The following is a 27,590-nucleotide window of genomic DNA, read 5'->3' on the forward strand; positions in this document are numbered from 1 at the left end:
CAATTTTAGGTGTCTTAGGTGTAAGCACCATTATTTGATGACACTGAAAGTCTGTTGGAAACAAAACAGTTTCAACTCCTAAATAAACATAGAGAAGCATTACAGGAATGTGTGTTTATTTATGTCCAGTAGTGACACTGTTTTATCAGGAATTTTATTAGTGACACCTATTCAATTGCTCCTTTTGGAAATATCATAACCAGCTGGTGGTAATTCAATGCATTTAGCCTTGTAGATGGTTGAATTTAAGTGTTACCTAAGCTCTTAATGCACATTGGTTTTGAATATTTGATTAAACTGACCTAATGATACTGCAAGAGGATAATAATGGTTTGATTTTTTTCTGTAATTGCTGCATTGCTGTAAGAGTAGACCTTAGAGATGAACCACAAACGGTGTGGAAAAAAATGCTCCAGAGTTGTGGCTGCAAAAAAACAAACCAACTCAAATAAACAACAACAACAACAAATCCACATGGAAAGCTGTGAACACAAAGAAACAGAATAATCTGCTGCGTGCCTTCTGTTACACAGCAAACATAATTTGTATAATTTTATTACATTTGTAACATCTGATGACTCATTTCCCATTTGGAAACACTAACTTTAGTCTGTTCTTCCTGCTCCTCCCGTAGGCCCCTAGAAACTGTGATTATGTTTGATTTGCTTTCATACACAGACACAAACTGTCCTTTTTCTTTCTGTGACAGTCGGGATAACTTTAAAAATGATTTAATCCAAGTGGCAGTACGCATTTGATTACAGGACAGCATATTCTTTCAAAACCCCACTGATGGGACTCATCACTGAGGATGCTAGAACGCGTTAATCGTCATGGGATTTAGATAGGCTCGTTGTTCGTTACTTTGTGTGGTGGCTATCGCGGAGCTTCCACCTGCAGTCTATCTGGGTCAGATATGAACCAAGTTTGGGTGGAGTTTATTTTCGTTGTGCTGACTTTTTCGTACTGGGTGCTAGCTAGCATGATGGAGTTTCTATACAGCTGGGTGGGTGCTATGATGTTACTGATGTTGAACTTTATTTTGTTCATAAGGTTAATTATTAGAGTTACCAACCGTCCCCTAAAAAACAGAATCGTCTCGTATTCAGAGAAAATATCACGCGTTTCGTTTTGAGGTGAAAATGAACACAGTTTGCCCCGTACTTCAGCTACAACAAAAAAGACACAAAGCTGGAGCTGCACAGCTCCCTCTTCTTCTCTCATTCTCCCCCCTCCCTCTCCCGTTTCTACTTCAATCATGAGACTGATCAATGATCAGCTGATCGGCTTTTCTCTCTTGCTTGTTTATCGCCCACTTTGCGCCAGAAAGAAGAAACCAGCGGATGTCGCGTTAAACAACAGCAGCACGTTTAAGCTTGATCAGCTGTTCCGAGTTCCTGTTAAATCCAGAATTGAATTCAAAATCCTGCTCCTCACATACAAGGTCTTAAATAATCAGGCCCCATCTTATCTTAATGACCTTGTAGTACCATATCACCCTATTAGAGCACTTCGCTCTCGCTCTGCAGGCCTACTTGTTGTTCCTAGAGTATTTAAAAGTAGAATGGGAGGCAGAGCCTTCAGTTTTCAGGCCCCTCTTCTGTGGAACCAGCTTCCAGTTTGGATTCAGGAGACAGACACTATCTCTACTTTTAAGATTAGGCTTCAAACTTTCCTTTTTGCTAAAGCATATAGTTAGGGCTGGACCAGGTGACCCTGAATCCTCCCTTAGTTATGCTGCAATAGACGTAGGCTGCCGGGGATTCCCATGATGCATTGAGTTTTTCCTTTCCAGTCACCTTTCTCACTCACTATGTGTTAACAGACCTCTCTGCATTGAATCATATCTGTTATTAACCTCTGTCTCTCTTCCACAGCATGTCTTTATCCTGTCTTCCTTCTCTCACCCCAACCGGTCGCAGCAGATGGCCCCGCCCCTCCCTGAGCCTGGTTCTGCTGTAGGTTTCTTCCTGTTAAAAGGGAGTTTTTCCTTCCCACTGTCGCCAAAGTGCTTGCTCATAGGGGGTCATATGATTGTTGGGTTTTTCTCTGTATCTATGAAGCGCCTTGAGGCGACGTTATGTTGTGAATTGGCGCTATATAAATAAAATAGAATTGAATTGAATTGAGTACAATCGAAAGCACCACGACTGCAGTTTTCGTGTTGGATGTAAAAAGTGCACATGACGCTGTGACGTAAGCGGTCAATGACGGTCCAAGCGTGGGATTTCTCTCGTGGAAATATGCAGATTATTTTTTCCTTTCTATTGGTAGGTGGCACAGTGCACTTGTGGTAAGTAAGCAAGCTGGCAATCTTGTTGGGTATCCAGTTACGGAAGCAACACATTAACAAGAGAATTCTGAGTAAAACCAAAGATACTTTCCCTAGTAACTAGTTACTTTGAAAGTAATGAGTAACTTGAAGTAACCGAGTTACTTTTGATAGAAGTAACTAGTAATGTAACTAAGTTACTAATTTAAAGTAACTTACCCAACACTGCCTATTAGTAACCAATCAGTTGCGATTTCTCACTTATTTCTTAGCAACTATTCAGCAGGTAGTGATATTTATAGTAACATTTTAGCAAATTTCTCAGCTTTATTATCATTTCGCTGCCATTATGAAGTGATGTTTTCTTTGCAGCTTGCTGTTTCCCAGTTCTATGCCAGAAAATGTAAAATAAGCAACTAATTTTATATGAACTCATCCTGCAGGACTGAAGGATCAAAGCACACCCATGATTTGGGGATTTCTATGAACTGACTGTCTGTTTTCATGCCATCTGAGATGGCATACAAAGCAAAAGCTAAAAGGTGTGATAAAATATTTTGAAGTAATCCCGTTTTATTAAAAACACAATTTCACAACCTTATAGCTCCACTTCACACTAGATTTACAGAAGTGAAAACCGTCGGCTCGGTCAATACCAGCTGAGGTGGAACATTCCGGGTAAAATTGGTCAACCTGCAAGCCTTTAGTGTGGCAGACAACATTTGAGCACATATTAAGTCTGTCAGATCTGATGGCTGTGGGACCTCGTCAGCTCTTTCCCATTGATAGAAATCTTCACAATTACTGTGACATTTTGCTTGGGTAAATCAAGTGGCAGGGCTTTCAGGAATAGTGTTGTGTCAGCAGCAGTGTTGAGCATCCTGGGACCCTCATTCCCCTGATAGCATTCAGCACCAGACGGAGGCTTTGACACCCACAGAATAGAATAAACAGCAATTTAGTTTGGAGTATACACCAGATACTCAAAGATTAGAGCAGAGGTTGATAGGAGCAGCCTTAGCAAACCGGTAAGACTTGCAAAATAAACATTTACTCTGTCCTCATGCTTCCATCCTGATAGCTTTGATAGAAATTTTATTTTGTATTTGTCACTTTTCCAAACACAGATTGAGCGCCGTAACCACCAGTGAGGCCCGTTACAAAACCAACAGGCCAAGCTGGATTCTGGGAGTTTTGTTTTATTCTGTGTGTGGCTTTTTTTTTCATATAAATGGACTGTTTTGTGTCAGACAGCAATAGTTCTGCTCAAAAGAACTTGTACTTTAGGCAGACGCTTCCACTGGTACAGTTTTCTCTATTTTGCAGTGGCCATCTGGAAAAAAGATGTTCCTTGTTTGCTTTAAAAAAAACAAACAAAAAAAACTCTTAAGCCAGCTTCTAAACCCTTGTGGAGCTTCTGTCACTCAGAGAGAAAGCTGTGTTGGAGACCTACACATTTCCATCACACACATCCACATTCATTAGCAGCCTCTTCCCACATGAAGAGAGTCTGTCACAGCTAAAGGAGAAAAAGATGCAAAAAGAATATGCTGAAGAGAGATTGAAATGTAGGGGGAAAATGAGCAGGGCTGAGATTTCCTTTTTCGTGTTCTCCATTTCTCTGTCTCACACAGGCAAAAGCACCTCGACGGATTCAATTCTAGTTTCGAGTACAGAAACGAGGTCCATACAGGTCAATTGTGACACATAATCCTGTGTGATTTCATTATCTGCCTCCTGCCTCGATGCAGCTATACCACCTCAGAGGAAGGAGAGGTGGGGCAGACCGGGTTCATCGTGGAGAGGCAGTCACGGCTTCTGACTTGGTCTAGATGAAAAATCTGAGCGCTTCCAGTCGTCCGTCATCTTTCAGGATTCTCCTCATGCTTCAGTGACTTTGGGAAGGAAGTGCACCTCTGCACAGGAAGTTTCACAGCACTCTGTTTCCCAGGAGTCACTTGGCTCTTCAGTAGACTGTAGAAAACGCCTGACACATCGTGCTGATATGATGCTGCAAAATCTTAAGAGAAAAATGCTCGGTGAGGTCCAGAAAAGAAGCGACACTCACGCATGAAATCCCGATGCTGTTTTTAATGCATAAGCATCAAAATATGTGTCAGTATTTAATGCTATTTACCTTGTACTTAAAAAAAGCATTATTTACTAAAATCTGAAAATATACTGTCCAATATATTTATATTCAGTCAATACAGAAATTTAAAAAGTAGTATAAATAATGCATCCATAGCAATGCTTAAAATAACAAACATCTATTAAAATATTCTTCTCCAAACAGAGTCTTTCATCCTAAATTCATCAGTATGCAAAAAGTTGAAACTCGCCTTGTCAATACAAAGGAGGAAGGTCTGTATTTGTTTTCCAACACAGCTTTTCAAGTGAGACCAACCAGCCCATTCTCATTCCAGGGAGAAATGCACAAGGTGTCCTTTGCTTTTGGAGTTGTTGTTGTGATGCAGTGGGTCAAGGCAATGTTCTCACTTCCAGCCAGCGTGTATGCTTGTTCAGGACCACATCACTTGGGCATAGCTTAACCCAAACCATGATCTTTTCCTAAACCCAAGGAGTAGTATTTAGTCCTTGAACAAAAAAAAAAAGAAGCAGAAAGTGGATAAAAACTGAACTAATCGAGGAAAGTGCAACAACAAACCAAAATACAAACTCTGTGACTTAACAGGTAATCAACCTTGAAAGGTGGGGGTAAAGGTCGGGGGTGAGGGGGCATTTGGAGCGTTTAGTATCACAATGACTCAATTAGTGAAAACTATGTGAGCCACAAAACTTTAATTACTTACACTGACCTGCAAATCAGCTCCTAATTTATCTGAACACATTTCAGACTCCATCAGCCGCTTAGCACCTGCATCGCCAGAATCCTGAGTTACACCATTACATCACTGCAGGCGATTGTGTCCAGATGAAGTGCAGTGGTAACTGAGCTAAGATTAGCCAAATCACCATCTTGAGCTTGGTTGTTACTGCCATGACTTATTGTCAATATGGGTGCAACTTTTTTTATGTCCATATTAATGGACTCGACCTGGCTTTTAAATAACTGATTAGCTAACCACATATTGGAGAGTGTAGCTGTTTTGGTTTGCTAGTCGCCTTATTTTGCATAGTAGGATTAACCCTTTCATATATTTCTTTATATAACAGAATTGTTTAAATGACTTGTACATTTGAGGAAACATTTTTTTCAGTCTGTCACGACACTAAAGCCAAAAAGTAAAGGAGACCTTGGCACGGGGATGGCAATTTAGTGGGCCATACTCTATGCTTTATCATGATGGTTTTCCATGGGACAACAGCAATTGTGCTCTGTCTCATAATACCTAACTATAAGGTTGCAGAGTGCTTCCATCTGTCCATCTGCAAATACACACTCATATTCATGGATAATTCTAACCAAGAGTTAAACAAGGATTTATGTCGGGTGGGTCCATAATTTCAGGGTCGCCATGAGTATATGTGTGCGCACAGCAGCAACATTTGAATCCAAAAAATTGTATATAAAGAGCATTTGATACATATAATAATCTGCTATGACAACCTTCAGCTCTGAATGTGGCAGTATGCTAAACAACAAGCCGATGACAATATACCCTTGCCCAGTCTGCAGTGTATCAAAATCAAATATAGCAGAATCTGATGGTAGTTTTTTTTAGTGGGTTTTTAACACCTCAAGTAACACCTGGTTACCCAATTTAAGGTACAGCTTACTGTACCCACTGAAAAAGGAGGCCCTTTACCTTTATATCTATTTTAAAGACAAGATGGGACATTTGTACCTATCCAAGCCTGAGTCCAGGGAGTATGAGAGTGGGCAGCACAAACATCAACATCAACATTACACTATGATGTCTCTGAGATCTTAAATAGCAAATTAAAGATGGAATGAATTTATTTTAGGTGCAGATACAGCTCTTGTAACAAATGTTTGAGAGGGAAATTTGCTGACCAAAAATTAGTAGAACCTTTAAGCAGAACAGACATGCCCTGTGTCTGCACCGGAACTCCATTTGGTTAAACTGTCAAGATAAAGAACTCAGTGATATAATGTAACTTAGATCTTCCGGTTTTTTAACTCCTTGGCAGGGCCCCTGCTGGCTCAGCCCCTCTTTTTAGCTTTAGCCAAGCTGAAACTCCAGCTTCAAAGTGATTTTTGTTGAGGAGAGTCCTTTGTGGAGTAAACAAAATCCCAAGTTGGTCCCTGGCTGTTGTCAGTCCAAAAAAAAAGTGATATCCACTGTTCTCTTAAATAACATAAAATAAAACTTCCTTTGCATCCAAAAATATGGAAAATATAATGGTATCTTTAACACATTCGAAAAACCTCTATGAAGAGTGTACAAGAACTTTTAGGTCACAAACCAGAGCTCGTGATACTTTAAGGAAATTTTCTTTTTTGATGTCATAAAAAAGTTAAAAATACACACACACTGGAAGCGTCACGTTTAGACCAGTTTGAAGGCTTTTCTTTATGTGGATATGCTGACCTCAGTATCTGAATTGCATTCTCAATGTCAAATATTATGTCATCGGAAATGCACCCATCAGTTAGTCCATATATATATATATATGTATACACACACATATATATACATATATGTGTGTGTGTGTGTGTGTGTGTATGTGTATATATATGTATCACCATGCATCTGTAAGGAGTTTATTTGACATACCTATGAACTAGATGAATTGAAATGTGGATTACGGTGCTGCAAATCTTCCCCAGTTTATACATTCATTTCCCAAATCTCACCTTGAGAGTAAAGCTACTTGCTGGGGGATTTTCTCAATTTCTTGCTTGATGGGACAGGTGTATTTACTTACATAATTGTATTCCTCATCCAATTTATAATGCGATTAAATATTAATACAAATCAGAGTTTGAAGAGAGGCAGATCTGGCAAAATTATCTAGACAGCAATATTGTGAAACTGTTCTTCTTGCTATGCAACTTTTTTCAATCACCCATAAATGGAACAGAAGCAGAGAAAGAAAAATATTCTGCTTCTAAGGATGTATTGAAAATGGTATTTCGACGGATAAAGCATTCAGAGTGAAAGGTAAAAATAGGTTCAGGTATTTTTCACTGCGATGATCTTGACTCATCTTGGCTGAGCTTTGTTTAGTTAGTGGCAGAGCTCTCCGGGGGAACATTGAGTTGCGTAGTCAAAGTGGAACTCTCCTGAATGAGCTTTGAGCATCAAGCCCCCAATATCCCAGCATGTGTGCCGCAGAGTCAGACAATAGAGCCAAACACAAGTCATAGCCAAATTGTAATTACCTCTGCACCCTGCAGAAGCAGACCAATTGACTCCTCTAGATGAATGACAACAGGTAAAGGGCAGTGATTAGCGGCAGGCCTCAGAAGCTTTGTTTGGTGCAGAGGGATAGGAAATTCTCTACATAGGGCAGAAGATATGCTTCAATTATTACGCTCTCTTATTATTCTGTGGGCTCTTTGTGTTCACAATTCTGCCTAGTACTAGAAATTTTGCTGCTTAAATTTGGCCAGTATTTCACAGACTGTGTAGTACAACCAGTAGTACCACAGTTTAGCTAATCATTGCTGGTTACCTAGTGACAGTATACTGAGAATACATAACTAAACCGAATTCGTTTCCATCATGTGTCAATAATATTTTAAGCAGTTAAAATTAACAATTAATTAGACTGCAATGAATATTTGTTTATATAAAATGGGAAAAGAGATGTTAACTAACTAAAAACTGACATAACAAACAGGCTTTGAATGGAGTCCACTGTACAAACAATAATGGCAAAGCATAGAAAAATGCTTTTTTATGAAATAGTGAGGAGAACCAGTGCAGTTTTCTTTCAAAACATTTTTTTCCTTTAGTGATAAGCTTGCATAATGAGTAAGAAAATGTAATTGAGTAACCGAAGGAGCTATAAATATATGTAAATTGCATTCATTTGCTGTTCACATACAGCAAAATGATTAGCTTTGTCTAGTGCAATAATCTGAGCAACCTTGAATTGGATAAGCAGAAGAAAATGGATGGATGGAGCGTCATCAAAACAATGGTGGTAACCCAGGTTACCCAGGTTGTACAAGATCACTGTTTTGAGAAAACTCAACACAGTAACAGTATAGCACCAATAATAAACAGCAAATGCTCATGCTGTGCGTGCAGGGCAGAGTTAATGCTAACTGAATTAGCCAATGCTCATAATCAAAGTGAAAGTCATCATTCACTTGCTTTCATGTAACCACTGCAGTGATTAAATAGACACTGACAAAGCTGGTTGCGTTAAAACAACCACATCTGGTAGCACTCTCACACACTTTGAGGGTAGAAGTCAGTGAATTAGCTGCTAAATATACACATAGGCCTTTATGTATACAGACTGCCTCAACTCACTGTTTTAAGGAGATTTCCTACTTGAATAGCTTTGTAAACTGTTGCCATAGTACATTTTTCTACTGCGGAGAAAAGTTTGTCAGCCCTCAAGAAGCCTTAGTGGCATGGGGGCTGCTTTCAGCTGCTGGTTTCCTTTGTTCACTACATGTGTGATTAGAGGAGGTTATGAAAGAAAATATATGGGCACCGCCCATCCAACATCAACACCGCACGACTTGAAACTCAGCGTTCCCACTCTTTGGATTCCCATTACCTTAGAGTGTAATTGGCTGAACTCTCATCAACATCCACACCCACACGCACAGCCTTTCATTTATTATAGAGGCACATTTCATATTTATACGTACATTTCACCAAACTGACAAGCTCAAAATTTGTATTATGAAATTAAACCGACTAATTTACCAAAGGTTAATAAACTTTGAGAGAGACAGAAGGCTAATTGCAAACACCTTGACTATAACAAATGTTTAGAAATTATTACACTGTGTCTCATGTTACAGACTAAACTAAATGGAATTTGAAAATATTTTATTTATGTTTCATTTAATAAATGATTTAATAAATCAGTAGCTAATTGTTTTCATCTGATGTGTTACTGGAAACAAAGAAGTAATTGATCTAAATAGTTATAAATAAGAGCCTGTCTGATCAGTAGAGTTCAACTTTTCATTGCATAAGAGTTTTAGACCCCATTAAACTAAAACTTGTATTCCACTTCCCATCCTTTCCCTACTTAAAGCAGCGTGAGACCATTTTCTTGTCGGTCATTAAATATTAATAAAATTAATTACCATCAGTAGGGGTGTAATGATTCATTCTGTGCACGGCTCCATTACTTATGAATTATGCTGATTCAACTGCATCCATCTGGTAAAATAAAGAAACAGAATGAATCCCTTCAGCAACAATCAATATCAAATTATTTGAACTCAACCATTCATGACTTTTTATAAAACTTGTTAAATATTTCTTATATATTGCAGCAGAGCCAGGGCGTCATTTGATCCATTTCTAATTTGCATGTGTGACGGCATGAGGGCAGTTTGCATGGCTGTTGCTTTCTTAAGAAATCTATATCTAAATAATGGGATTTCTTTTTGAACAAACACTTAAATGGTGGCAAATTTTGATGTATATGGATCTGATGATAAATCTACATACATATGCACATTGTTATTTACATTATTGATGAATGTCATTATTTAATGTTTAGTATAATTTGTCATTAACTATAATCTAATGCTTTCTTATTACAGGGTTTTTTCCTGTTCTGAGAGTGTACTGCTGTGGTTCATGTGGATTCACTTTCAACAGCATTTCTGGCCACAGTTACAAACACTATGCACTGGTGAGTCACTCAAACTTAATGGAAAAATCCAGATCTTTTTCTTAGCAGTGAGTATAGGGGAACAGCATTTAAAAAGTTAGTTATTCTATATATGCTGACATATAACTAAATATTATAACCGACTGTAAGCAAAGCAAACAGAAAAAGAAAAAATAAATCCCTTAAATTCAATACAGTCAGAAAGGCAAGAAGGCAACAGCTTCCTAAGGTATCAGCTTTAAAAGGCACATGCAGAAGAGCAACAACTTTTAGCCATTTAAATTCTCACACATTATAAAGTGTGAAATTTGGTGAGCGGGATCTTTTTCAAGTACAAACCAATGTGACACTGCTGGCACAATGTGCGAAAGGGAACGCCGAGCCACTCAAGTGAGCGTGGTTTAAATGATCTTTGAAAGCATCTTCTGCTGTGATATCACCGTTACACCTGTTGGGCTGTGACACCTAGGCATTCACGCCGTCTTGCAAACTGTGATCTTTTACTAGTATCCAGGCAATTCAGTAATAACTGTGATAACGCGATTTCTCTTAGATCGAACATGACAAGCACGAGCACAGTTTTAATGAATGTGAGCAATCGGTTGCAGGTTTGCTATCATATAGTTTGAACGAAACACGCCTCTATGAGATAATGAAGGCAGGAAATGTACATATGTGATGCTTTAATTGGATTATAGCACAAAGCTATCAATACCTATAATCTTAATCCCCTGCAGTGGACCCATCTGGATCTTCAGCAATGAAAGTAAACAACTGTTAGCTAAGTGATGCTAATAATCTCCTGGAAACAAACATTAAAATAGGGCTAGGTGAACGGCACACAGAACACTAAACCCTGCAGGGTTTAAAAAAAAAGAAAAAAAGGATAAGTAGCGACCATGCAGAGAGCTCCAGCGAAGGGGCTCCATGGGAAGAAGGAAGTGGTTCCTAAGCAACTATTTGCTGTAGGGGACTGCAGAAGTCCAACGGAAAACTGGACAATTATGAAAATTAACCCCCATAAACTCTGAAAGGCTTTCTATCTTGGGCAGTTATGTACATATTAACAAGCACAATGGCAGAAACACAGTATATCAGAATGAAGCAAGCAGTTGACTCAAAGACGTTTTTCATGTCAATCTTAAATATTCCAAATGTCCTCTAAAATCCCACGTATAACAGCCATGGCAAGGTACAATATGTACTTCCTGATACAGCCTCCGCATCTAGATTGAAAAATACAGCAGCAGAGAACCACGATTTCTTTTTTTTTTTTAGCAATGAATCAGAGGAAACAAATTGGATCTGTGTTACTGCTGAAGTGACAAGGCCTTTAAATGTTTCTGTCTTTAACATCGGGGTCTCTTGAGATAGGGTGACGTAGGTGAGACAGGGCAGAACAGTAAACAAAAGTGGCAGAGATGGATTAACGGTGTTGGCTCTGTTGATGGAGATGTGTCTTTTGATACGGGAAAATTCAAGGGTAGACACATGAGAGGAACAAACAGCTACACTTGGAGCATACCTGATTTGACCTTTCATCTGATCCACCCACTATCTCTGCTGTTGGTAAAGAAGAAAAGGCACGGAGCTCAAAGGCACGTTCATCACAGAGTCATTCAGGTCATTTATTACGAGATCACCCAAAAATGAAATCCACTATTTAAATAATTCTGTGATCTATTGATCGAAGTCTTCCAAAGTAAAAACCCCAGCAATTCTATCAACTTGACACTGGTTCAGAAAAGGTTTAGATGTAGTAAAGCAAAAAAGTACAGTATTTTACCTCTGATGTGTAGCAGAGTCAACGTATAATGAAGCTAAATGGAGCAAATACCCCATGTTTATATTCAATGCAAGCACCCAGTATGTAGTTACGTTCAACCACTGATTGTGCATATTTTTCTTAGTATTAATTAGGGAAGTTTGTCCCAGTTTTGATCATAGTGGATAACTAACAACTTGCAGAATTCTACCATTAATATTGCATGCAGTGAACTACAAAATATTTGTGTTGTCCTACCATTGCTCTGTTTTTTTAAGGTTCTTCTTCAGTAATTGGAACTCTGTGTTTCTGTACAGTGAATTTGTTTCCTGTATTACCCGGGCACTGCTTTTGGCGCAAACTGCAGTCATCCTGTGGCGGTTTATGAGAGCATCTGTTGAAAGAGTCCTTGCAACTTTGATTGAAAGCATTTGCAGAAACTCTGGTTTGTCCAGCAAAGAGTCTACAAACCAGCTGTACACATGCCAGCTGCACTCTGCCTCTACCTCTATAACACAGCCAATTTATTTTGTGTGGTCAAAGAATATGAATCTCCATTTTCATGAGCAATTTGATTTAAAACCGTGTCCGCTTTTTATTTAAAATACCAGGTAATGTAAACAGTTTGATAATTGATGGGCTGGTTTAGCTGATAAAATTGCCAATATAATGCGGCCATTGTGAAATCACATTAATGACAAACATTTATAAAGTTATTTTATGAGTTGGTTTATGGTGACCATGTTTCTGGTAATAGAAAAAAAATAGGCGGTAACACAAGACAAATAGATGACAAGCCTTAATTATCTTTGTGCTTATTAGCAGTAGGACAAAATAGACCTATTCATCACATATTAATTATCATGATTTGCCGCTACATCAATGTATTCTGGAGGCCACGGACTATTCAAATAGACCTTTACTTTCTAAGAACCTTAATTCATGGAAGGGCTTTAAATTATTTTAATGCAGTCATTTTTCTCTTCCTTTCATGAGCTGAAGCAATGGGCAGCACACAACTATATTTTAATTTGCAGGAGAGGGATAATTCACCTCATCGCTTTAAATTAGGCTTACAGTTTTAAATTAAATAATGGCTCTTTGTGTATTTATGTTCAGCCAACCAAGGTTAGGAAAGGCACTTATGGGTGACACTGGCAAAGACAGAAAGGAAGGAACCTCATCTAATACTTGTTGTAGTCATTTATTACATTGTCTGTAATTGAACTTGTAGTGCTCACCTAAAACTTGAGAAGGAGTCATAATTTAGCATGTAGAAGTTTTGAGAAAAACACAGGGAGCAATTTAAGACTTACATAGTCTGGCTAGGTTAACCATGGCTTTTGATTGTTTAATATCCGTATTTAAGTGTTATAAAGTCTTAATGTACAGTGATTCTGAATATTTGATTAAAATGACCTTAGTGCTATTGCAAGAGGGGCAGTAAAGGTACGATATTATCTGTAATTGCAGATATGCAGTAATAGTAGACCACAGTGGTGAATAACATTTTCTCTAGAACCTTGGCTGCAGGACCCCCCACTTAAGATATGAAAGACTGCGAGCACTGACGTCGATATCTTTGTTATAGAAGCAGAATAATTTGCTGCACGACAACTGTTACATATCATGCATCAATTTGTGTCATTTCATTAAATGTGTAACATCAAATGCTCTCATATCCCATTTGTAAACTTTAGCCTTCTCCTATTGCTCCCATGGTAAATTCTGCTTCTGTTTAATTCGTTTGCAGACACAGACACAACTTTTTCTTGCATGCAACCTGACTTTAAAAATAATGCAATCCAACTGGTAGTATACATTAGATGACAGCACAACATATTCATTCACCCAAGCTGCTTTTAAACCGAATCCAATCTTTATTCTAAATGTAGCCAGCCTAACAAGGTGCTGAATCCTAAACAACTCCTGATGAAATCTCAATTACAAGTGAAAAAGCAGCAAATGAAAGAGCAGATGTTAAAATAATAGCTGTTTAACTGAAAGCTGTATGCTACACCTGGAAGCCAGCTTTTTCTTTATTTATTGTTATATAAGCATAGATCCATCCTGCCATAGGATTTACAGAGAATGGTCCAAACAAGAGAAAATATTCCATGCATGACAGTTCATTGGGCAAAAATGTCTTGTTGATGTGAGAGCAGAACAGCCAGACTGCTTCTAGCTGGGAGGAAGGTAACAGTAGCTCAAATATCCACTTGTTACAACCAAGGTGTGCAGAAGAGGATCTTTGAAAGTGCAGCATGTCAAATCTTGAAGCAGATGAGCTACAGCAGCAGAAGACCACACTATGCATCACTCCTGTCAGCTAAGAATAGGTGCTCACACGGGCCCATCAAAACTTGAGAAGAGAACTCTGAAGAAAATGTTCCCAGGTCTGATGAATTTCGATTCCTGTTGTAACATGCAGATGATAGGGTCAGAATTTGGCATAACCAGCATGAAAGAAATCTGTCCTGCCTTGTATCAGCAGTTCACTTTGTTGCTCTTTTCTTTGGAAACTTTGGCCTGCTCCATAGTCTGTTGGTTTACTATGCTGGCATTAGGTATTTTCTGTTCTGCAGCAGTTTGCCCTCTAGTGGTTGTTTTTGTGTATTTTTTTTACTCTGTAAGATCTAGCCCTAGCCAGAGGCAGTTTCACCTCCGTTAATCTGTTGCCATCCATGCCTTCACAAGCTGATAAACGGCATCATCTGTGAGTAATATTGTTTGTTATCACTGAGACAACTTGTGTGCATTATTATTTGTTGTGAAGGCGTGATATAGTTTGTAGTTAGAATTTAATTTGAATGCATGTATAACCTAAGCTAGTGAGGTTAAGCTAGCTCATATGTCATGTGGTTTCTTTAACGTTTTGATCATGAGTGTGATTTCATTTGATATTTTATTTGGGCACTCACTAAGCAGATAAATATTGTGCTCATATTTTTGAATATGTGTTTGTTATACTGTATATTGAGGCAACATTTTTATTGGTTTATTTCTGGTTTTGTCAACAGTTTCACACTTTTTCCTTATTAAATCATCCAACTCAACACATTGGCCTGTTCCCTGGATTTTGATTAGGAGAGTGTTTAGCTGTCTGTATAGCTGAGTCTACGTCCACGATGACAACACTTAGTGAGGACAGAACAGTGAAAAGATGAATCATCACATCAAGCTTTGAAGGAATCTCGGCAGCCTATTTCTTCGCCACCAGTAACCACTAAGTAGAAGAAAAACATCAAAGAGGCTACGTTCGCTTCTTCTGTATCTTTTTACGGGATTTGAAGACCCATTCACCTGCCTGTATTAAACGATGTCCAGCTCAAACCCTATTGACGCCGATATTCAGAGCCTGGAGGTTAGGTCAGAGTGTGCTGCCTCAGCTGCATTTTCCAAGCAAAGTTCAAATAAATCTTCAGCTAGTGCCGCTGCTGCTAAAGCTCGTGCAAAGGCGGAAGCTGCACGCACACGAGCAGCCTATGCAAAACGTCAAATAGACATGCAAGTGGAGAAAGCACGCATAGAGGCTACATTGAATGCACTAAAAGAAGAGTGTGAAGCTGAGGCTGCCTCAGCAGAGGCTCAAGTGTTTGAGGCTGCTGCGGATTTAGACAACTGTGACCTTGGGAGTAAAGCCAGTCATGCTCAAGCAACGAAGCAGTCATTACAGCGAACTGGTGAGTTCATCCAAGCACATTTCTCTTCAGGGCAGAGTTATGCTTTAGCTCAAAATGAGAAAGAAACAGAGGCTGCTGCTTCTGTACCACAACACAGACACCTCCCAGATACCGAAGTTCATCGCATGAGTCGTGACACACAACAGCCGTATCCTTCTGCTTGCTCGGCTGAAGGCCTGCACCCAGGCAACCAGAGAAAGAATCGCCCTGACCCTCTGTCTTTTAACACAGATAGAGATGTCCCCTCCATGCACACACATCGCTGCACAGACTCAACAAACCAACTTCCACCCCGCTCACCACTGGAGGCTCAAGGTGTATCTGAGTTAGCTGTATATCTGGCGCGTCGAGACCTTGTCACAGCTGGACTAAAAGTGTTTGATAACCAGCCTGCTAGTTATCTGTCATGGAAATCTAGCTTTGTTAACGCTGTGGAGGGACTTAGCCTCAAACCTAGTGAAGAACTGGACCTGCTCATTAAGTGGCTTGGTGGGGAGTCGCTACACCACGCCAAGAGGATAAGGGCAGTTTATGTCAACAATCCATTCATGGGTTTGAACATGCTTTGGCGAAGGCTGGACAAGTGTTATGGCTCTCCAGAGGCCATTGAAGCTTCTCTCTTCGATAGATTGAACCACTTCCCAAAGCTTTCAAATAGAGATCACCAGAAGCTTCAAGAACTCGGAGACCTGCTCCTAGAGATCGAAGCTGCTAAGCAAGAGGGATATTTGCCAGGGCTCAACTTCCTAGACACTGCAAGGGGAATAAACCCTATAGCAGAGAAACTGCCCCACAACGTCCAAGAACAGTGGGTAACTCAGGGGTCTCGCTATAAGAGGGAGCACCAAGTTCCATATCCCCCTTTCTCATTTTTTGTGGACTTCGTGTATAACTATGCAGAGATGAGAAATGATCCTAGCTTTGCTTTTGCTAACTTCAGTTCAGCTGCATTCAAAGGTGACGGATCCTTCTCCAAACAATGGAAATCCAAACCTCCTTTATCCGTAAGTAAAACTGAGGTAGGAAACCCCCCCACCTCTCAGTCCTCCAAAGGACTCACCATTGATCTGGACAGAGAGTGTCCTCTCCACAAGAAACCTCACTCCCTCAGGAAATGCCGAGGCTTTCGAGAAAGATCACTTGCAGAGCGAAGACGCTTCCTGGTGGAGCACTCCATATGTTTTAAATGTTGTGCTTCAGCAACTCACCAAGCTAAAGAGTGTAAAGCTGACACCCACTGCTCTGAGTGTGACAGCGACCGGCACATCGCAGCACTCCATCCTGGACCGGCACCTTGGGCTCCAAGTTCCAGACCACCTTCTGCAGAGCATGGTGGGGAGCCTACCGAGTGTGTCACTGACATAGCAGCCTCTTCATGCACAGCCGTGTGTGGTGAGGGTCTTAAAGGTAAATCATGTTCCAAAATCTGTCTGGTCAGTGTGTATCCCAAGGGTCGCCCAGACCAAAAGGTGAGGACATACGTGATGCTGGATGACCAAAGCAATGTGTCGCTAGCCAGATCAGCATTCTTTGACATGTTTGACATCCAGGGTGAGGCTTCCCCCTATACCCTCAAAACATGCTCAGGAATCACCGAGACTGCTGGAAGAAGGGCCTCTGGATTTATGGTGGAGTCAGCTGATGGACAGTTGCACTTATCATTGCCGACTCTTATTGAGTGCAACCTGATTCCTAATAATAGGGACGAAATCCCTACTCCAGAAGCTGCCCAAAGCCACAAGCATCTCAAGTGTATTGCTGACAGGATCCCTCCTCTTGATGCGTCAGCTGAGATACTTTTGTTACTTGGGAGGGACATCATCCGAGTTCACAAAGTGCGCAGTCAGCGTAACGGCCGTCACAACGAACCTTATGCCCAACAAGTGGACCTGGGTTGGGTAATAGTCGGTGACGTCTGTCTCGGTGGGGCTCACCGGCCGACTGTCAACACATTCAAGACCAATGTCCTTGAAAATGGACGACCAAGCTACTTCAAGCCTTGTGAGAACAGGATCATCTGCAAAGAAAAGTCCATAGAGGAACAGCTAATATCCCCTGACACACTGACTTCCAGTCAGCCAAGCTTAGGTGAGCTGGTCTTCAGCCATTCAAAAGAGGATGATAAGCTGGCACCCTCCATCGAAGATGAAATCTTCCTCCAGATCATGAACAAGGAGTTCAAGAAAGATGATTCCAACAGCTGGGTGGCTCCCCTGCCATTTCGTAGTCCAAGACCACGTTTACCAAATAATCGAGAGCAAGCCCTCAGCCGACTGATGTCACTTCGCCGTACCTTGAATAGGAAACCGGAGATGAAACATCATTTCATAGATTTCATGGAGGATATTTTCAAAAATGGACACGCTGAGCCAGCTCCTCCACCAGAGCCTGACAAAGAGTATTGGTATTTACCTTCCTTTGGTGTCTATCACCCCCAGAAACCGGGAAAAATAAGGATCGTCTTTGATTCAAGCGCACAGTTCAAAGGCATCTCATTGAATGATGTGCTCTTACAAGGCCCGGACCTCAACAACACCCTAATTGGGGTTCTCATGCGTTTCAGAATGGACCCAGTTGCTGTGATGACAGACATTCAACAGATGTTCCACAGTTTCCTAGTGAGGGAGGATCATCGGGACCACCTCCGATTCTTGTGGTTTCGTAACCACCAACTTGATGACAAAGTGCTGGAGTACCGCATGAGGGTTCATGTGTTTGGTAACTGTCCCTCGCCAGCTGTGGCCATTTATGGCCTGAAGAGGACGGCTATGGAGGGTGAAGAGGACTATGGACCCGAAGTGTGGAGCTTTGTGCACAGACATTTCTATGTTGATGATGGCCTGAAATCTTTCCTCAGTGCAGAAGATGCCATCAAAGTGCTGAAAGGTGCACAAGACATGCTAGCGCAATCCAACCTCAGACTACACAAGATTGTGTCTAACAGTGTTGAGGTCATGAGGGCATTTCCAGCTGAAGATCTAGCTAGCAACCTGCAAGACCTGGATGTGGGTCAGGACTCCCCTCCCATGCAGCGCAGCCTGGGTCTTGGTTGGGATCTTGCTACAGATACTCTAACTTTCCGTGTGGACTGCGCAGAAAAACCCTTTACACGTCGGGGTGTGTTGTCTACTATCAACAGCTTATTTGACCCGTTGGGGTTCGCTGCTCCCTTCAGTGTTCAGGGCCGCCTCATTTTGAGAGAACTCACCACTGAGACTTGTGACTGGGATGCACCACTGCCCCGAGAAAAGCTTGAACAGTGGCAGAGGTGGTGCACATCTCTTCAAGACCTAAGAGAGTTGAAGATCCCAAGGGCCTACACAATGGTCCCACTCTCCACAGCTCAGAGCAAGGAGATCTGTATCTTTTGTGATGCATCTACCAAAGCTATTGCTGCTGTTGCTTATCTGAGAGTCACAGATGCTGCAGGACATAGCGAAGTTGGATTCCTGTTTGGGAAAACAAAGTTGGCACCTAAGCCTGACATCACCATCCCAAGGCTTGAGCTCTGTGCAGCCGTTCTTGCAGTGGAACTGGCAGAGGTTATGTCTGCAGAGTTGGACATTCAGGTAAACGACATCAAGCTTTTCTCAGACAGTAAAGTAGTACTTGGGTATATATTTAATGACTCTAGACGGTTCTACGTCTATGTTCATAACAGGGTACAAAGGATCAGACGTTCAACCAACAAAAGCCAATGGAACTATGTTCCTTCTGATGTCAACCCAGCTGACCATGCAACTAGAGCGATTCCAGCTAACCAGCTTGCAGCTTCCTCCTGGTTGTCTGGACCAGCCTTTCTTGTAGACAAGCAACATTGTCACTTAAAACAGGAAGCTTTCAGCCTAGTTGAACCCGCAACAGATGTGGAACTACGTCCAGAAGTAGTGACTTGTGCCACAAATTTGTCATTTCAGCTGGGCAGTAAACGCTTTGAGCGATTTTCAAGTTGGAGGTCACTCACCAGAGCTATTGCCAGGCTCTGCCACATTGCTTACTCCTTTACAAGGGCAGCAAAAGAAGGTCCTTGCCATGGTTGGCACAACTGCAAGCTGCTTTTCAGTCCAGACCAGCTGCATCATGCAAGGATCAGAATTTTGCTTGCTGTCCAAAGGCAGGTCTATTCAGAAGAAATACACTGCTTACAAAAGGGAGGTCAGGTCCCTAAACAGTGCTCTCTCAGCAAGCTTTGTCCTTTCATTGATTCTGAAGGTCTTCTCCGCGTCGGAGGACGACTGAAAAAGTCACAGCTCACAGCAGAAGAGGGTCAGCCAGTTATCATGCCTGGTAAACATCATGTTACCTCCTTGCTTATCAGACACTGCCATGAGCAAGTCTGCCATCAAGGACGACACTTGACGGAAGGCGCTTTGAGGAGTGCTGGTTTCTGGATTGTTGGAGGAAGACGGTCTGTCAGCAGTTTGGTCTACAACTGTGTGACATGTCGAAGATTGCGTGGGAGAGAGGAGGAGCAGATAATGGCAGACCTGCCTGCTGATCGCTTGAGTACAGATCCTCCGTTCACCTTTGTTGGATTGGATGTGTTCGGACCATGGTGTGTCACCTCAAGGAGGACACGTGGAGGGCTAGCCAACAGTAAGCGTTGGGCAATCATCTTCACATGTATGAGCGTGCGTGCCATACACATCGAGGTCATCGAATCAATGGATTCATCCAGTTTCATTAACGCTCTAAGACGCTTCTTTGCAGTTAGAGGGCCTGTCAAACAGCTAAGGTCAGACTGTGGTACTAATTTTGTTGGAGCCTGTCGAGAGCTTGGGATCAGTTCCAAAGGCTGCAACAACAAGGAAGTGTCCAACTACCTGTCTGATCAGGGCTGTGTATGGCTGTTTAACCCTCCCCACTCTTCACACATGGGGGGAAGCTGGGAGAGGATGATCGGTGTCACACGTCGGATCCTTGATGCAATGTTCCTCAAGCTTGGGTCTTTTCAGCTCACACATGAGGTCCTGACAACATTTATGGCAGAGGTAACTGCAATTGTCAATTCCAGACCACTTACTTCAGTGTCCACAGATCCAGACGAACCTCTCATCCTCACTCCTGCTATGCTGCTAACTCAGAAGATTGCTGTACTCCCTATTCCTCCTGGTAACTTTGATGATAGTAATATCTTCAGACGTCAGTGGCATCAGGTTCAAAGCTTGGCCAACACATTCTGGGAGAGGTGGAAAAGGGAGTACCTCAGTAGTCTACAAGGTCGAAAGAAATGGAGAACGGAGAGACCTAATCTCATGGACGGAGACGTTGTTCTAATGAAAGACAATTCACTGAAGAGACATGACTGGCCCACAGGACTGATCACAAGGACTTTTCCAAGTGACGATGGGAAGGTCAGGAAGATCGAGGTGAAAGTTTTCAGAGACAGTGTTCCAAAACTTTACTTACGGCCAGTGTCTGAAGTTATACTCCTGTTGCAGAGAAACTCTGTCAAGTGATGTGCAGTTTGACATCCTAGGGATGTCAGGTGGGGAGTATGCTGGCATTAGGTATTTTCTGTTCTGCAGCAGTTTGCCCTCTAGTGGTTGTTTTTGTGTATTTTTTTTACTCTGTAAGATCTAGCCCTAGCCAGAGGCAGTTTCACCTCCGTTAATCTGTTGCCATCCATGCCTTCACAAGCTGATAAACGGCATCATCTGTGAGTAATATTGTTTGTTATCACTGAGACAACTTGTGTGCATTATTATTTGTTGTGAAGGCGTGATATAGTTTGTAGTTAGAATTTAATTTGAATGCATGTATAACCTAAGCTAGTGAGGTTAAGCTAGCTCATATGTCATGTGGTTTCTTTAACGTTTTGATCATGAGTGTGATTTCATTTGATATTTTATTTGGGCACTCACTAAGCAGATAAATATTGTGCTCATATTTTTGAATATGTGTTTGTTATACTGTATATTGAGGCAACATTTTTATTGGTTTATTTCTGGTTTTGTCAACAGTTTCACACTTTTTCCTTATTAAATCATCCAACTCAACACATTGGCCTGTTCCCTGGATTTTGATTAGGAGAGTGTTTAGCTGTCTGTATAGCTGAGTCTACGTCCACGATGACAATGTTACGAGAGGGCTGTTAAGAGAGCCTCCGTACAAAAAAAAGAATAGGAGTTCTAGTAGGGACCAGCAACAAACCACCACGCACACACTGCAATGGGTTACACAAAATTTATTTGTTCTTCCTCTAGGCAAACTACCGGCTGAAGACAACTCCGGCCAGGGATCCGAAGCCCAAATACCACCACGGTCCGAGTCCTTCGCCTAGTTTACAAAACAGGGGAGAGAGGGTCACTGCACGAACATACAACCAACACGGATCAATCCTGCAGCTCCCTCAAACAGGTTTGCCACCCACCTGTTTAGACTTTAACTTCGTTCCAGGCTGGGTCTCCACATCTCCTCCCGGCAGTTAGACTTCCCAGAACTGGTCCGATTTTTCTTATTGGGGCACAGGAGGTCTCCAGTCTAGTGCTCGTTTTCCTCTTTTCCAACACGTCCTCTCTTTTCCAACACGTCCTCTCTTTTCCAACACGTCCTCTCTTTTCCAGCACGTCCTCTCTCAGCTCCATAGAAATGCGTCCTCCTTTCCACGTCCTCCGTTTCGTTAAAAGCAAAACCAGGCCAGGCAAAATAAAATCCTTTCCATTAAAAATGTGCACACTTTGTCCTGGATCTCCGGGGCTCTCTTACTTCACCGAAGTCCTACTAAAAACAACAACACCACTTCCTGCTTCCTCTCCCCTTTATAAAGAGGAACTCCAATCGGCCGCTCCCTGTATTCAACTCCGCCTCACTGGCAGCTGGGCTAGAGTAAAATCTCCCCTCCCACATAGGCACAACAACCATAAGTAAACATGAAAACATGCAATAAATCCAAAACAAACTCAAAAAACAAAACCAACAAAACTTAAGGGGGGGGGGGGTTCTCTCCGTCCCTTCCCACCGTGCTATACTCCGTAACACCCACCCCAACTTTTTCTTAGCCCGTCCTCGGGCACTCTACTAAGTATATCGAGGTGGGGGCTTCCCGAGATTTTCACGGGCAGATCTCCTTAAACCCTCCTGAGTTGTAGGGGCGGACTTGTTGGAGGACGGATAGTGATCTGGCCCTGGCATCTGCTGTGCCATACTCCATAGGAGTAACCACTGGTCTGAGGCTGTCGCTATATCATGCGCAGCCACCATTCCTGGTTCTAGGGCGCCACCTCCTGTTTTATCATTAACGGAAGACAAGAAAGTACATATGCGCAGGCGATTACGATGGACCACTCTAGCAGGCCCATCTTTGCCTTCTGGCCGAATTCTGTAGACTGGGTTCATAGGGTTAGGCTGGCCAACTATAATTTGGATCTCTTCCTCCCAGTGTGCTGCCAGTTTACCCTGTCCGTCCCTTCTTGTCGTATGGACTAGGACCCTTTCTCCCGGGAGCAATGGTGCTGCCCTAGCCCCAACATCATACCTGTCCTTCATCCGGCCTGCAGCCTTCTGGCTGCTCTTTTCCACCATCTGGTATGCCAGCCTCAAGCGCTCATGATGTCTCCTAACCCATTCCTGCGTCGTGGTTGACTCCATGGGTCTCTTCGTCCCCATAAACAGCTCGCCTGGCAGACGAGCATTCCATCCAAACATCAGGTAATGGGGGGTGTAACCTGTAGACGCATGGACAGAGTTATTATAAGCCTGGAGCAGTTCGGGCAAACATTGTACCCACCGAGTCCGCCTCTCTTCCTCTAGGGTGGACAGCATATTTATTAATGTCTGATTGAAACGTTCACAGGCCCCATTTCCCTGAGGGTGATAGGCAGTAGTTCGACTTTTCCGACAATTATAATACTGACAGAGCTCCTTTATGAGGGCAGACTCGAAATTAGCACCTTGATCCGAGTGCAGTTGTTCTGGGCATCCAATTGGCTGAATAATATGTTTCAACAACATCTTCGCTGTGGTCGCAGCGGTCTGGTCCCTGGTAGGTATTGCCCAAGCATACTTTGTAAACAAATCAGTGGCGACCAAAATGTACTGGTATGAATCTGCCGGTCTACCTAATGTCAGGAAATCAACTGCCACGGTTTGGAGAGGTGCGTGTGTAAGAACAGGACTAAGTGGGGCCTGACCGTCACCACGACCTTTATGACGTACACACCGTTCACAGGATGTTGTCCAGTTCCGCACCCTCTCCTCCATTTGAAGCCAATAAAAACTACGGCGCAGCATCGACAGTGTCTTTGCCACCCCCAAATGACCATTCCTTTCATGGAAAGCCTTCCATGTTGGTTGCTGTTCCTCCAAAGGAACAAGGATTTGGTAGTACGCCTCACAGGTGTTGGAATCCACCCCCCTGCGGACCAGAACACCCTCCAACAACTCCAGCCGTGACCATTGTTTCATGTAGTTTAAGACTACAGTAGGCTCCTGGCGTCTCTCCTCCCCAGATGGCATCTTTCCTCGGGCCATGTAGTGTCTCACTCTATGCAGCGTGGGGTCCTGCTCCTGTAAGCCTTGCCAGCATCCTGGATCCCAATCAATGTGCACAGCCTGAACCCATGCTTTTTCGTCCACCCTCCGTGGAGGCACCAAATCCTGGGGCTGCACCTGCAATGGCATTCTAGACAGAACATCAGCATTCACATTTTCCTGGCCAGGCCGATACTTAATATCAAATTGATAATTTGCAAGCTGGGCCACCCACCGTTGCTCCACTGCGCCCACTTTTGCAGTCGATAAATGGACCAATGGATTATTATCAGTATAGACTGTGAACAGAGACCCCCATAAATAATCTTTAAATTTCTCCGTCACCGCCCACTTCAAAGCGAGCAGCTCCAGCTTAAAGGAGCTATAGTTTGCATCATCCCTTTCGGCGGGTGCTAAGCTTCTGCTAGCATAGGCTATCACACATTCCTTCCCATCTTGTACTTGAGACAGTACTGCACCAAGGCCTACTTTACTGGCATCCGTATAAAGCCGGAAGGGTAATCTGAAGTCAGCAAAAGCTAAAATAGGAGCCTCTAGCAATTTCTGCTTCAGAAGATCAAAGGACTGCTGACAATCCTCATCCCAATTTATGGGGATATTCTGTTTTTTTATTCTTCGGTACTCCCACCAGCAGCGAGTTAAGAGGCCTAGCAATACCCGCAAATCCTGCAATGAACCGCCGATAATAACCGGCAAAGCCCAAGAAGGAACGCACCTGATGAATAGTCTGCGGGGCCGGCCACTTCTGTACAGCGGCAATCTTATCAGGGTCCGGAGCCACACCCTCACTGTTCACCAGGTGACCCAGGAACTTCACCTGTTGCTGGAAAAGAACACATTTATCAGGTCGCAACTTCAGCCCATAGCCCTTCAATCTTGCAAACACTGCCTGCAGATGTTCTAGGTGGCTGTCAAAATCCGGTGAATATACTATCACATCATCCAAATATACAAAAGCGGACTCTGTGATTTGACTTCCCAAACAACTCTGCATCAACCTTTGAAATGTTGCTGGAGCATTACACAATCCAAAAGGCATTCTTTCGAACTCATACAAGCCAAAAGGAGTACAAAATGCAGTTTTTTCCCTGTCAGCTTCAGAAACTTTCACCTGCCAATACCCACTTGCTAGATCGAGGGTGGAGTAGTACTTTGATTTAGTCAGCATCGTCAAGGTCTCTTCAATTCTAGGTAATGGATGGGCGTCTTTATGGGTCACTGCATTCAGCTTACGGTAATCCACACAAAATCTCAATTCCCCATTCTTTTTCCTTACTAGGACAATGGGTGCTGCCCAGGGACTTGTACTCTCTCGCACCACCCCTGATCGGATCATATTATTCAGCAATTCTCGCACTTCCTGATACATTTTAGGGGGGATTGGCCTATACCGCTCTCTAATAGGAGGTGCCATACCTGTCGGAATAGAGTGCGTAATTACATCTGTGTGGCCATAATCCTCTTCGTCAGCAGCAAACACATCACCCCACTTCCTCAAGAGACCATTTAACTTTTCCTGCTCCTCCGTGGATAGATTCGACCGCCCTTGTGTCATAACTTCAATGTGAGGAGCTTTACCAGATGGTTCCGAGCTCACCTGGGATACGCCCACTTCAACAATGCCTGGCCTGGTTTGCTCAAACGTGACTTCAAAAGGCTCCTGAATATCGACATTTTCCGTGGAGAATGTAGCCAGGGCCTCATAACGTCGTAACGTAATAGGAAAAGGATTAAGGTTCCTTACTTTGATGGGGACCCGGCCTCTATAGACAGTTCCTAGCGATCGAGCAACGGCAACTGTACTAGGCCCTTCCAATGGCTCCACCAAGATACATTGTCCTTTCCTCAGTGTCTGTGGGGCCCTAGCCCAAATCACCTGCTCACTGTGCTCAGGGATCCTCACCGGGTGGCGGTAAGCGGGTCGCAGGGTCCCTACTTGTGATACGGGGACCGCTGCCTGAATTCTTTGACAGTCCTGAAAAGCAGATGCCCACGCTTGTTGAGTGTCTACAGTCGAGCCAACCGGCCAGGTCTGGGTCTGTGTCTGAGGTTTCAAAAAAAACACATCCCAACATGGAACGATGATGTTCATACCTAATATAGGTAAGGCATTAGAATTATTGGGGTCATCCTTTGAAATCACAATTCCCATATCTTTCAAGGTAATGTCTCCCACCTGTACTTCAGCTAACACATAGCCCACGTAAGGAATAGCCAATCCATTCGCGGCCTTCAGCTTTAGCCAGTTAAGATCACTCTCTTTCCCCGGCTCCTGTTCACCAAACAATCTCCTAAAACAGGCTTGTGGCATTAATGTTACATTGGACCCAGTATCCAGCAAAAATGTCACTTCTTTACCATCAACGAATACTTCTACTTGACGGCATGCCCCTAAAAATTGAGGGTGGTTTAACTGGGTTGGACCACTATCATCCTTTCCAATCACCTGGCCCATAGCGACTGGATTTACTCGTTTAAAGCCATCTGAGATGAAGTGCCCCGACACTCTCTTGCCATGTGTCCACTAACTCCACACCTACTACAAATAGGCTGCCCTTGCTCATCCCACTTGTGCCGTGGTCGCTCCACCAACCGTGGAGTTTGCTTTGTCACCGGGGGTGGCTCGGACACTTCAACACCTCCCCTATATTGAGGGGAACTAAGGTTCCGCCTTTCTCGCTCACCTCTAGGAGCTGCAAACGTCCGTGGCATTGGTGCTGGTCGGACAAATTCCCTCAGCTCCTCCTGAAGGGTATTTTTAAGATCCATAATTTGCTCCTTCATTTCTGCGAGGATCTCCACTTTGAATTTATCTTTCCAATTCAAAGTATCCTGCCACTTTAAATCCCCTCTTACCACAGCACAAGCGGAGTCCTCATGTACGCCATGCAGCGCATCCGCTTCCAATTGCAGAGCCTCCTTACGCACCTGTTCAAACGAGAGGTTAGGATCGTGCCTTAATAAACGCCGCAGATCACGCTGTATCTCACCCTCCCTAAGACCCAAGACAAACTGATCACGCAGATGCAGGTCGGCCCGCCGAAGATCTTGTGGCTCTTTTGTCTGCAGGCGATGGCCCAACTCCCTTAAGCGTAAGGTAAACTTTCTAATAGGCTCTTCTGTCCTTTGTCTACATTCATAAAACATGGCACGCAGGGTACCCACAGCTGTTTTGTCCCCATACAGTTCTTTAAGCTGAAGAAAGATCTTATCTGGCGTATCCCGCTCCGCTTGTTCCAGAATAAGAATTTCACGTCGTGATTCTCCTCCTAATGCACTCAATACAAAATCACATTGCTGTTCTATCGACCACTTTTGAGCACGGAGCATTGCGCTAATTTGACTCTCCCAATCTTCATAACTCGTATTAAGCCCACAAAATTTTGGTACCCAGGGCGCACCAATAAAAAATGGTGACACCATATTCCTGGTTTCAGATAACTCATCCGCCATATTAATCAGTCTAAGGCAGGTAGGTTTGTATACTGGTCACAAATCCTGTCGACAAACGCCAAATGTTACGAGAGGGCTGTTAAGAGAGCCTCCGTACAAAAAAAAGAATAGGAGTTCTAGTAGGGACCAGCAACAAACCACCACGCACACACTGCAATGGGTTACACAAAATTTATTTGTT

At 42.8% G+C, this 27,590-nt stretch overlaps 1 long non-coding RNA gene across 1 annotated transcript; it reads right to left on the reverse strand.

The window, feature by feature from the left end:
- Positions 1–21,635: 21,635 nt before the first annotated feature.
- On the reverse strand, positions 21,636–22,156 carry LOC120724219. The gene is made up of 2 exons (XR_005693867.1): positions 21,837–22,156; positions 21,636–21,742 (listed from the first exon to the last, which is right to left on the reverse strand). It is a non-coding gene; the product is annotated as an uncharacterized LOC120724219 (long non-coding RNA).
- Positions 22,157–27,590: the final 5,434 nt, after the last annotated feature.

This window comes from Simochromis diagramma, unplaced genomic scaffold (genome assembly GCF_900408965.1).
Source record: "Simochromis diagramma unplaced genomic scaffold, fSimDia1.1 OVJJ01000685.1, whole genome shotgun sequence".
Classification (NCBI taxonomy): domain Eukaryota; kingdom Metazoa; phylum Chordata; class Actinopteri; order Cichliformes; family Cichlidae; genus Simochromis; species Simochromis diagramma.